Raw genomic sequence first — 9,627 nt, 5'->3', positions numbered from 1 at the left:
TTTCCATTTGTCTCCAGGTATTTTTTTACTCCCTCTTTGATTTTTCAGTGATTCATAGTTGTTTATAGCATATTTGTTTGGCCTCCACATATTTGTGTTTTTTGTAGTTTTTTCTTTGTACTTGATTTTTAGTCTCATAAAATTTTGGTTAGAAAAGATGCTTGAGATGGTTTGGATTTTCTTAAATTTACTGTTTTGTTACCTAGTAACAACCCATTTTTAATCACTTGTCATACAAGAATCCTAACAGGAATGAATAGGACTCAGACTAGCTGGCATCAATATCAGAATCCTCTCTTCAGTATTTAGCCAGAAGTACTCAGTTTATTCCCTGAGACAGTCAAAAGATCTCTGAAATATTATGGAGTTTTTTTAAAGGAGAGAGACAGAATAATTATAAAATTTCAGACTTTTGTTGATCACCTTCACATTTCTTCACTGATTCTTTTCTCAGCCTGGAAAAATTCATATACAAGCCTTAATTATACAGAGGGAGAGACTGACAGAGAGGGCAAAGGAGAGTAAATTTAAAAATTTAAAGTTTAAATATAATGTTTTTCTAAAACTATCACAAATAAGGATCAATGATATCTGGAATATATACAAATTCTGTATCGATTTGTAGGTCTTTCTTGGGTGGGAAGGTTTTTTGTTGTTTGCTTTTGCAGGGTAAGTTGATTTTTTTTTTTTTAATAGACTGAGTGGTCACATGTTTGGAATACTTCAGATAAATATTATAATTAATTTCACAGATGATATTTTGGTATTAAAAAGTTGGCAAATTGTCAGCAAATTTGACAATTGTTTAAAACTGAACATTTTATCAAATGTGTCTGTATGGTGCAGTATATAATTACAGAGCTGTGGATATGATGCTAAGCTGTCAAAAGGATACGTATGGAGTGGATTTGATTCTTGGAGCATGAGGTTAATGAAAAGCACTTTAATAAACTACCCTCCCTCACATGACCTAAAGTGGTATTAACATAAAAACCAACAGAAAGTCTTTTTAAAGAGAAATTTAAATGATTCATTCAATAGCTAACATCATATTCCCCAAAGATAATATAGTAGTAGAAAAAGGAAGAGCCACAATAACAACAAAGCAAAAGGATGCATATTAGTTGCTTTGAGGCTAAGAATAAGAACACTGAGGAACTTCCAGTTCAAGATGGCATAGTAGAAGGACATGTGCTTATCCCCTCCTGCAAGAGCACCAAAATCACAACTAGCTATTGAACAGCCATCAGCAGGATGCTGGAACCTACCAAAAAAAGATACCCCTGTCCAAAGACAAAGAACAAGCCACAGCAAGATGGTAGAAGGGACACAATCACAATAAAATCAAATCCCATACCTGCCAGGTGGGTGACCCACAAACTGGAGAATAATAATATCAAAGAAGTTCTCCCACTGCTGTGAAGACTTGGAATACCACATCAGGCTTCCCACCTGGGGACTGATAAAGGGACTGGGAATCCCCAGAGAATCTGACCTTGAAGGCCAGTGGGATTTGATTATAAGACTTCCACAGGACTGGGGGAACAGAGACCCCAGTCTTGGAGGGCACAAACAAACCCTTGCCTGCACCAAGACCCAGAGGAAAAGAGCAATGACTCCACAGGAAACTGAACCAAAACCACCTGCTAGTATTGGAGAGTCTCCTGAGGAGGCCACGGGAATGGGGGCACTGGCAGCAGTCCTGGAAGGACCCGTTGGCATAAGCCCTCTTGGAGGCTGTCATTAATCCTACCATAGACTTGAAGGCTGGGTTGCCTCAGGCCAAAAACTACCAGAGAGGGAGCATAAAACCACCAATCAGCAGATAATTGCACTAAAGCTTTACTGAGCAAGGGCCTGCCCACCAGGGCAAGATGCAGTTTTCCCCACCACCAGTTCCTCCCATTAGGAAGCTTACACAAGCCTCTTAGCCTCCTCCATCACACAGCAGGCAGAAGAACCAAGAAGAACCAAAATCCCACAGCGACTAAAACATTACAGAAAGTGAATCAATGAAAAAGCAGAAAGTTATGTTCCAGATGAAGGGCCAAGATAAAACCCCAGATAACAACTAAATGGAGATAGACAACCGTCCAGAAAAAGAACTCAGAATGATGATAGTGAAGATGATTCAGGATCTTGGAAAAAGAATAGAGGCAAAGATTGAGAAGATGCAAGAAATGTTTACTAGAGATCTAGAAGAACTAAACCAGTTCAAGCTGGTTTTAGAAAAGGCAGAAGAACCAGAGATCAAATTGCCAACATCTGTTGGATCATCGAAAAAAGCAAGAGAGTTCCAGAAAAACATCTATTTCTGCTTTATTGACTGTGCCAAAGCCTTCGACTGTGTGGATCACAATGAACTGTGGAAAATTCTGAAGGAGATGGGAATACCAGACCACCTGACCTGCCTCTTGAGAAACCTGTATGCAGGACAGGAAGCAACAGTTAGAACTGGACATGGAACAACAGACTGGTTCCAAATAGGAAAAGGAGTACATCAAGGCTGTATATTGTCACCCTGTTTATTTAACTTATACGCAGAGTACGTCATGAGAAACGCTGGGCTGGAGGAAGCATAAGCTGGAAATCAAGACTGCTGGGAGAAATATCAATAACCTCAGATATGCAGATGACAGCACCCTTATGGCAGAAAGTGAAGAAGAACTAAAGAGCCTCTTGATGAAAGTGAAAGAGGAAAGTGAAAAAGTTGTCTTAAACCTCAACATTCAGAGAACTAAGATCACTGCATCCAGTCCCATCACTTCATGGCAAATAGATGGGGAAACAGTGGAAACAGTGGCTGACTTTATTTTTCTGGGCTCCCAAATCGCTGCAGATGGTGCCTGCAGCCATGAAATTAAAAGACGCTTACTCCTTGGAAGGAAAGTTATAACCAACCTAGACAGCATATTAAAAAGCAGAGACATTACTTTGCCAACAAAGGTCCATTTAGTCAAAACTATGGTTTTTCCAGTGGTCATGTATGGATGTGAGAGTTGGACCATAAAGAAAGCTGAGCACTGAAGAATTGATGCTTTTGAACTGTGGTGTTGGAGAAGACTCTTGAGAGTCCCTTGGACTGCAAGGAGATCCAACCAGTCCATCCTAAAGGAGATCAGTCCTGGGTGTTCATTGGAAGGACTGATGTTGAAGCTGAAACTCCAATACTTTGGCCACCTGATATGAAGAGCTGACTCATTTGAAAAGACCCTGATGCTGGGAGGGATTGGGGGCAGGAGGAGAAGGGGATGACAGAGGATGAGATGGTTGATGACATCACCGACTCAATGGACATGGGTTTGGGTAAACTCCAGGAGTCGATGATGGACAGGGAGGCCTGGTGTGCTGCGGTTCATGGAGTCACAAAGAGTCGGACACAACTGAGCGACTGAACTGAACTGAGAAGAACTAAAGAACAAAGAAACAGAGATGAATAATACACTGGAAGGAATCCATAGCAGAATTACTTAGGCAGTAGAACGGATAAATGACTGGGGGGACAGAATGGTGGAAACCACTACCACAGAACAGAATATAGAAAAAAGAATGAGAATAAATGAAGACAGCCTAAGAGATCAGGGACAACATTAAATGCAGCAACATCTGCATTATAAGGGTCCCAGAAGGAGAAGAGAGAAAGGACCTGAGAAAATGTTTGAAGAGAGAACTTCAAAAAGATAATATTTGAAGCTGAAAATTTCCCTAACATGGGAAAGGAAATAATCAACAAATTCCAGGAAGCACAGAGAGTCCCAGGCAGGAAAAACCCAAGGAGGAACACACCAAGACATAATAACAAAACTGATGAAAATTAAAGACAGATAAACTATTAAAAGAAACAGGGGAAAAAGACAAATGACATACAAGGGAACTCCCATCAAGCTATCAGCTAATTTCTCAACAGAAACTCTACAAGCCAGAAGGTAATGGCATGATATATTTAAAGTGATGAAAGGGAAGAAACTACAACCAAGAATATTCTACCAAGCAAGACTCCTCTTCAGAGTTAATGGAGAAATCAAAAGCTTTCCAGACAAGCAAAAGTTGAAGAAAATTCAGCACCACCAAACCAGCTTTACAAGAAATGCTACAGGAACTCCTCTAGGCAGGAAAGTAGAGAAGAAAAAGACCTACTACAGAAAACAATAAACCAAAACAATTATGAATATGGTAATAGGATTATACATATTGATAATTATCTTAACTGTAAATGGATTAAATGCATCAACTAAAAGACATAAGACTGGCTGGGTGGATGAAAATGTGCATGTATGCATTTCCATTTACCACATCACTCTGCTTGATCCAAATTGTATATAATTATTTTATATTGTTAGGTTAATCACGTTTCCATGATGGCTTGCAATTGTCATTATCTTTTTTTTTTTTTTCCTGTCTCAGATTTATTTGTACAAATAGCACAGGAGGACACCAGCCCCACACAGACAGCAGCCCAGGGGGTCACACCAGTCCTTCTGTCCTCACACCAGCAGATGAAGGTCTCTACTCTGTAGCTTTGGTGGGGGCCTGGGCACCCTTGGCAGCTGGAGCCGCAGCTGCAGGTGGCTTGGCCTTGGTTGGAGCCTTGGCCTGGGACTTTGGCCGGCAGAACCTGAGACCCTTGGCGATGCGAGCACGAGCACGTTTCCCGAGCTTGGGGTGAGCAATGTAGGCAAGTCGGCTGAGCTTGCGGCTGCCGCCTGTTGGCATCTTGGGCTTGACCTCCTTGGGCTTCACGAGGGCCTTGACAGCCTCAGCACATGCACTCATGGCCTTGGCATTGTTGGCCTGCATCTTCTTCAGGCCCTTCTTGTTGTGCTTCTTGGCAAAGCGCATGTTCCTCAGGAACTTGGGGTCTACCCCCTTAAGAGATTCATATCGTTGTGATCGGGGTTTCTTAATGCCGTTTCTATACCATTTTCGGGACTGGTTGTGCGTGGTGTGGTTCTTGGACTTGGCCATGTCTGCACCACGGCCCGCAGATGCTGAAGCGCGTGGGACCGGAAGAGAAAGAGGAAAGCCGCGGTGCAGCACGGGAAATAGGCTCGTCGCAGCAGGAAGGCACTACTGGAAAAGCTTCCCTCAACGCTGTGAAGAAAGGTTCCTAAGCCCGGAGGATACAATCTCGACAGGAAGGCGAGGCTAACAAGCCGGGCCGGCTCATTCAGGTTTTGCCTCCTATTTTTCCTGGACTTGAGTCTCAGGTCTCATTAAAGGTCTTGAAGGCGACGGGAGTCCTTGAGGAACACACGTTAGGCGGGACGTGTCATTATCTTTTATTTTGGTCTGGTTATTGATTGTAAAAACTGATAAACATCTTTTACTATTGTGATTTTTTAACTATTACTCACTTAATACCATTGCATCATGATTGGTCAACAGATTCTATATCACCCAAATTACAAACTAATAGAAAATCTTGTAATCACTTTTTAAAATCCAGGTGAGTATCAGAAGTATCTTGGAATTTTTTGAAAAATATAAGTGCCCAGGTATTGCTTTTGTTCACCAGAGATCCAGATATGTTTCTAATGAGCAGCCATGTTTAAAAACACCTGGAGTATATGAGGATCTTTTACTTTTGTCTAGTTTGATTCACTTTTTCTATTTCAGATTCCATGCTCCCATTTCATTTACTTTATGTTTTCCAATTTCTCCATCTCTTTTTTTTTCTGATGTTCTTTCTCAAGCCTTTATCAAACATAGTAGAAAAGCTTTTGTATACATATATAAAAATATGTATAATATATATATTTTAGAAAACTTATGAATTTTTGCCTAAAAAACTTATGACATTTTGATTTCACTTGTTTGACTTAGTACGAATAGAATGTTAGATTTCTAATTTAAAAAAATAGATATGCAAGAAGCAACAAAGGTTTACTGTATAGCATGAGGAATTATACTCAATAGCTTGTAATAACATATGAAAAATAATTTCAAAAATAATATATGTGTATATGTGTAACTGAATCACACACAAAAAAATAATTCTTTTTGAAATTTAGTAATGTTTATCTTTTTGCCAGTTTTTCTAAATGTCTAAGCACGTGATACAAAGTTTTAAATATATTTGTGTAGGACATAAGATTAATATAAATGAATTAAATATAAATCTATTATATTTAAATTATTAATGATATCATTCAAGATGCTCCATTTCTTACTTTTTCTCCACTTGGTAAAATATTCTCAGAGAAATGTTAATATGTTTCACTATGATTATATATCTTTTTCTTTTCCTTTATATTTCTTCTGCTTTTTGCTTTATGTATCTTTCCTTCTTTGTTGTTAGGTGTCTAACGGTTTATGATTTCTATTTTCTTTATGAATTGTACCTTTCATCATTAAAAAAACTCATCTTTGTTTCATTTATAATAAATAAAATAAAAACAATGCTAAAAAAAAATAAGAGCATTGAAGTCTGCTTTTGCCACTTAAAAGTTGCTTTGCTGTAGGCCAGTAACATACTATGCCTTTCATTTGCTCCACTTAAAAAGTGCATATATTATATCTCGCTCCTAGAACTGTCATAAAGATTTCATGAGATAATAAATAGAAAGCAAAGAGCATCATACTTAGTGGTCTATCCCAGAAAAAGCCTAGCTCCTTTAATAAAGTCTTGTGTGGGTGGAATAAGGAGCTTTCTGAAAGAAGATGGAGCTTAAAACACCCAGAGTTTAGCTAAATGAGTCTTTCACATGTAATTAGGGTAACTAGAATTGTATAAAGTTAGAAGCATAGATAGAAAGAAAATCGAAACTCTTCATGTTGGAGTTTCAAGAGCAAAACTCTCCAGGCTTTCCTGGTGGCAACAAAGACCCAGCACAGATAAAAATAAACAATTTTTTTTTAAAAAGGTCTTCATGTTGGGACAACCCTAGTGATCCAATGATTAGGACTCCATGCTTCCGCTGCAGCACTGGGACACAGGTTCAATCCCTGGTTGAGGAACTAAGATCCTGCAACGGCTCATGGCTAAAATACAACAAATTGCCTAAATATAGTGAATTGAACTCACATATTACCTTTGTGTCTTCACTAAATTCCACCAAAGTGATAGCAAAACAGAAGCATACATCCACATGGGCAAAGAAAACAAGAAAGGAGATGAAAGCAGCAACAAAAAATTGAAAGCTGAAAAGTAAAGAAACAAGGAGTTGCTGATCCTTTTCTTTGCTGAAATGTAAGCAGGAAATGGGCTTCCCTCGTGGCTTCAGCAGCAAAGAATCTGCCAGCAATGCAGGAGACACGGGTTTGATCCCTGGGTTGGGAAGATTCCCTAGAGAAGGGCATGGCAACCCACTCCAGTATTCTTGCCTGGAGAATCCGATGGACAGATGAGCCTGGCGGGACACAAAGAGTCAAACACGACTGAAGCAACTTAGCACACTGCACAAGCAGGAAACGGGGAAAGCACAGGAACAAGCCGCTTGAATCAGAGACCTGGAGAAATATCAGGAACTGCATACAAGGTTCTGCTGAAGGTAGGGGCACTGGTGGCCTCAACGAATGAGCTGCTAGACAGCCCCCCAACCTCACCCCAACACTGTCCCTCTGTGCAGTGAGTACCATTCCTCCACGACGACTGAGTCTGCAGTTTAACTGGCTCAAGAGTTTCAATTAAAAAAAAAGAAAAATATGTGACTTTGGATACATTTGCCTCAACTCACTTTCCAAAAAAAAAAAAAAAGAGGGGGGAGGTAAATTAAATGATAGATAACAGCCCCCTTCCCCTCCTTAGTTCTCACAATTGAATGCAGGCTCAAACCATATAAACTTGGTCTCCTTTCTGAGGCATCTGACCAGCCCATGAAAAAGACCTATAGATACTGAGAGAATCAAGAGTTCCCAATAAAACAGCACAGATTATCCTATAGTAAAGTCCATCAGATAATATATCCCACCCATGCAGAGCTTCTACTCAGCTCTTAGGCACCTTAATACCAACTATAATCACCAGACATCCAACACTAGAGGCAGACCAAAACAAAATAAAGAGAAACTTTGTGATTGGGATTATGCAAAATCATGAACATCCTTGGGGAGAAAAAAGAAAAGAGTACATTTTTGAAATGAGTACAAGATGGTATGAAAGAAAACACTGGAAATTTTTAACATAAAAACAAATTCATAGATGAGTAAGAGAGGTGGGCACGCGTGCTAAGTCGCTTCAGTCGTGTCTGACTGCAACCCTATGAACTATAGGCCGCCAGAGGGGCCCCAGGGAGAAGGCAGTGATCCACCTCTCTCCACACTCTCTGCCATGAGCACCACTGCGAGGGTGACTGTTGGCAGAGTGGGTACCTCTCACCACCACACATGCCAATGGTAGCCTCATGACAAATCCAGGGCAAGGTCAAAGAACTGGCTTTAAACGGGAGGTTTAGTAACACAGGGAAGCCAGAATCTACCAGAGCAGATTCAGATTTATTATAGATTTGAGATTAATGTGTGTGCATGAATAATCAATGACCCAAAAAGTGGACCAGGAGGGTATGTGAATCACATGACCTCACACTGTCACCTGAAGTTCTGTGCAGTAGACTCACCACAACATTGCTAGCACTGAGGTTCCTCTCATTATCTCAGACATACACACTTTAATTAGACTAGAATTTTTCACCTCTTCTGGTTTAACTTCTTTCACTATCCATGAGGGTATACATTTTGGGAAACAGAATTTTATTTCTTGTTCTTAAAAATAAAATGGCCAGAGTTCAAACTTGTCCCAATTTACAAAACACCTCCACAGTTTTATAAAACATCTCTCAATTAAAATGTACTGAGCAAATCTGTGTCTACCATGTATAGTCATGGTGACAGACACTACTTGAAAAAAGAAATGACTTTTGCCTCAAGTTTGCACTCTAGTGGAGCTGTGCTGTCCAAATTGTTAACCACGAGCCGCAAGTGGCCACTTGAAACGTGACAAAGCTGAAATGAGATGACAAATGCTGATGATGAGATGACAAATGCTGAAATGAGATAACAAAAATGTGACAAACACTGTATGTGATAAACACATGCTTATTAGTACAATATGAAAAAAATATGATCTCACTAAATATTTTTATATTGACTACATGCCCAAATGATAAAATTTTGGATATACTTAAGCAAAATATATTACTAAAATTAGTAGCAAGTACTTTTCACTGCTTTTAATGTGGCTACTAGAAAACTTATATATGTGCTTGTATTATATTTGTCAGACAGCACTAACAGATTAAAAACCTCTTTTAACCTGTTAAGTGACCCTATTAAAATATTTTAAATGCTAAAGAACCGTAGATAAAGCATAAGTAAAACTGATGGTCCAATTTTGTTAATTTTCACAAATAAATTTTTTAAAACTTTACTATTCAAAAATGTCTTTTTAAGAATGGAAAGGTAAAAGAATAACTCCGAAGTAACAGTACTTAGACATGTCAGTCTCACAAAGATATAACTATTATTTACTTTTATTATTTTATTGTATATTTATTACAAATTACTTTACAAAAACTTTCCACTTAAGGTACTTAAATTAAATCACAACTAGAAAAATGGTAAAAGTAGTTAATGACTACTTCCCCTAACAAGTTAAAACTCATTATTTTTGGTTTCACACTTCAGAAGTCC

The 9,627-nt window shown here is 39.0% G+C and overlaps 1 pseudogene; it reads right to left on the bottom strand.

Annotated features, from left to right (window-relative positions):
• Positions 1–4,375: 4,375 nt before the first annotated feature.
• LOC139030926 (large ribosomal subunit protein eL29 pseudogene) lies at positions 4,376–5,043 on the bottom strand (annotated as a pseudogene).
• Positions 5,044–9,627: the final 4,584 nt, after the last annotated feature.

This window comes from Odocoileus virginianus, chromosome 24, assembly GCF_023699985.2.
Source record: "Odocoileus virginianus isolate 20LAN1187 ecotype Illinois chromosome 24, Ovbor_1.2, whole genome shotgun sequence".
In the NCBI taxonomy this organism is placed as follows: domain Eukaryota; kingdom Metazoa; phylum Chordata; class Mammalia; order Artiodactyla; family Cervidae; genus Odocoileus; species Odocoileus virginianus.
This window is presented reverse-complemented; position numbering and strand designations above follow the sequence as displayed.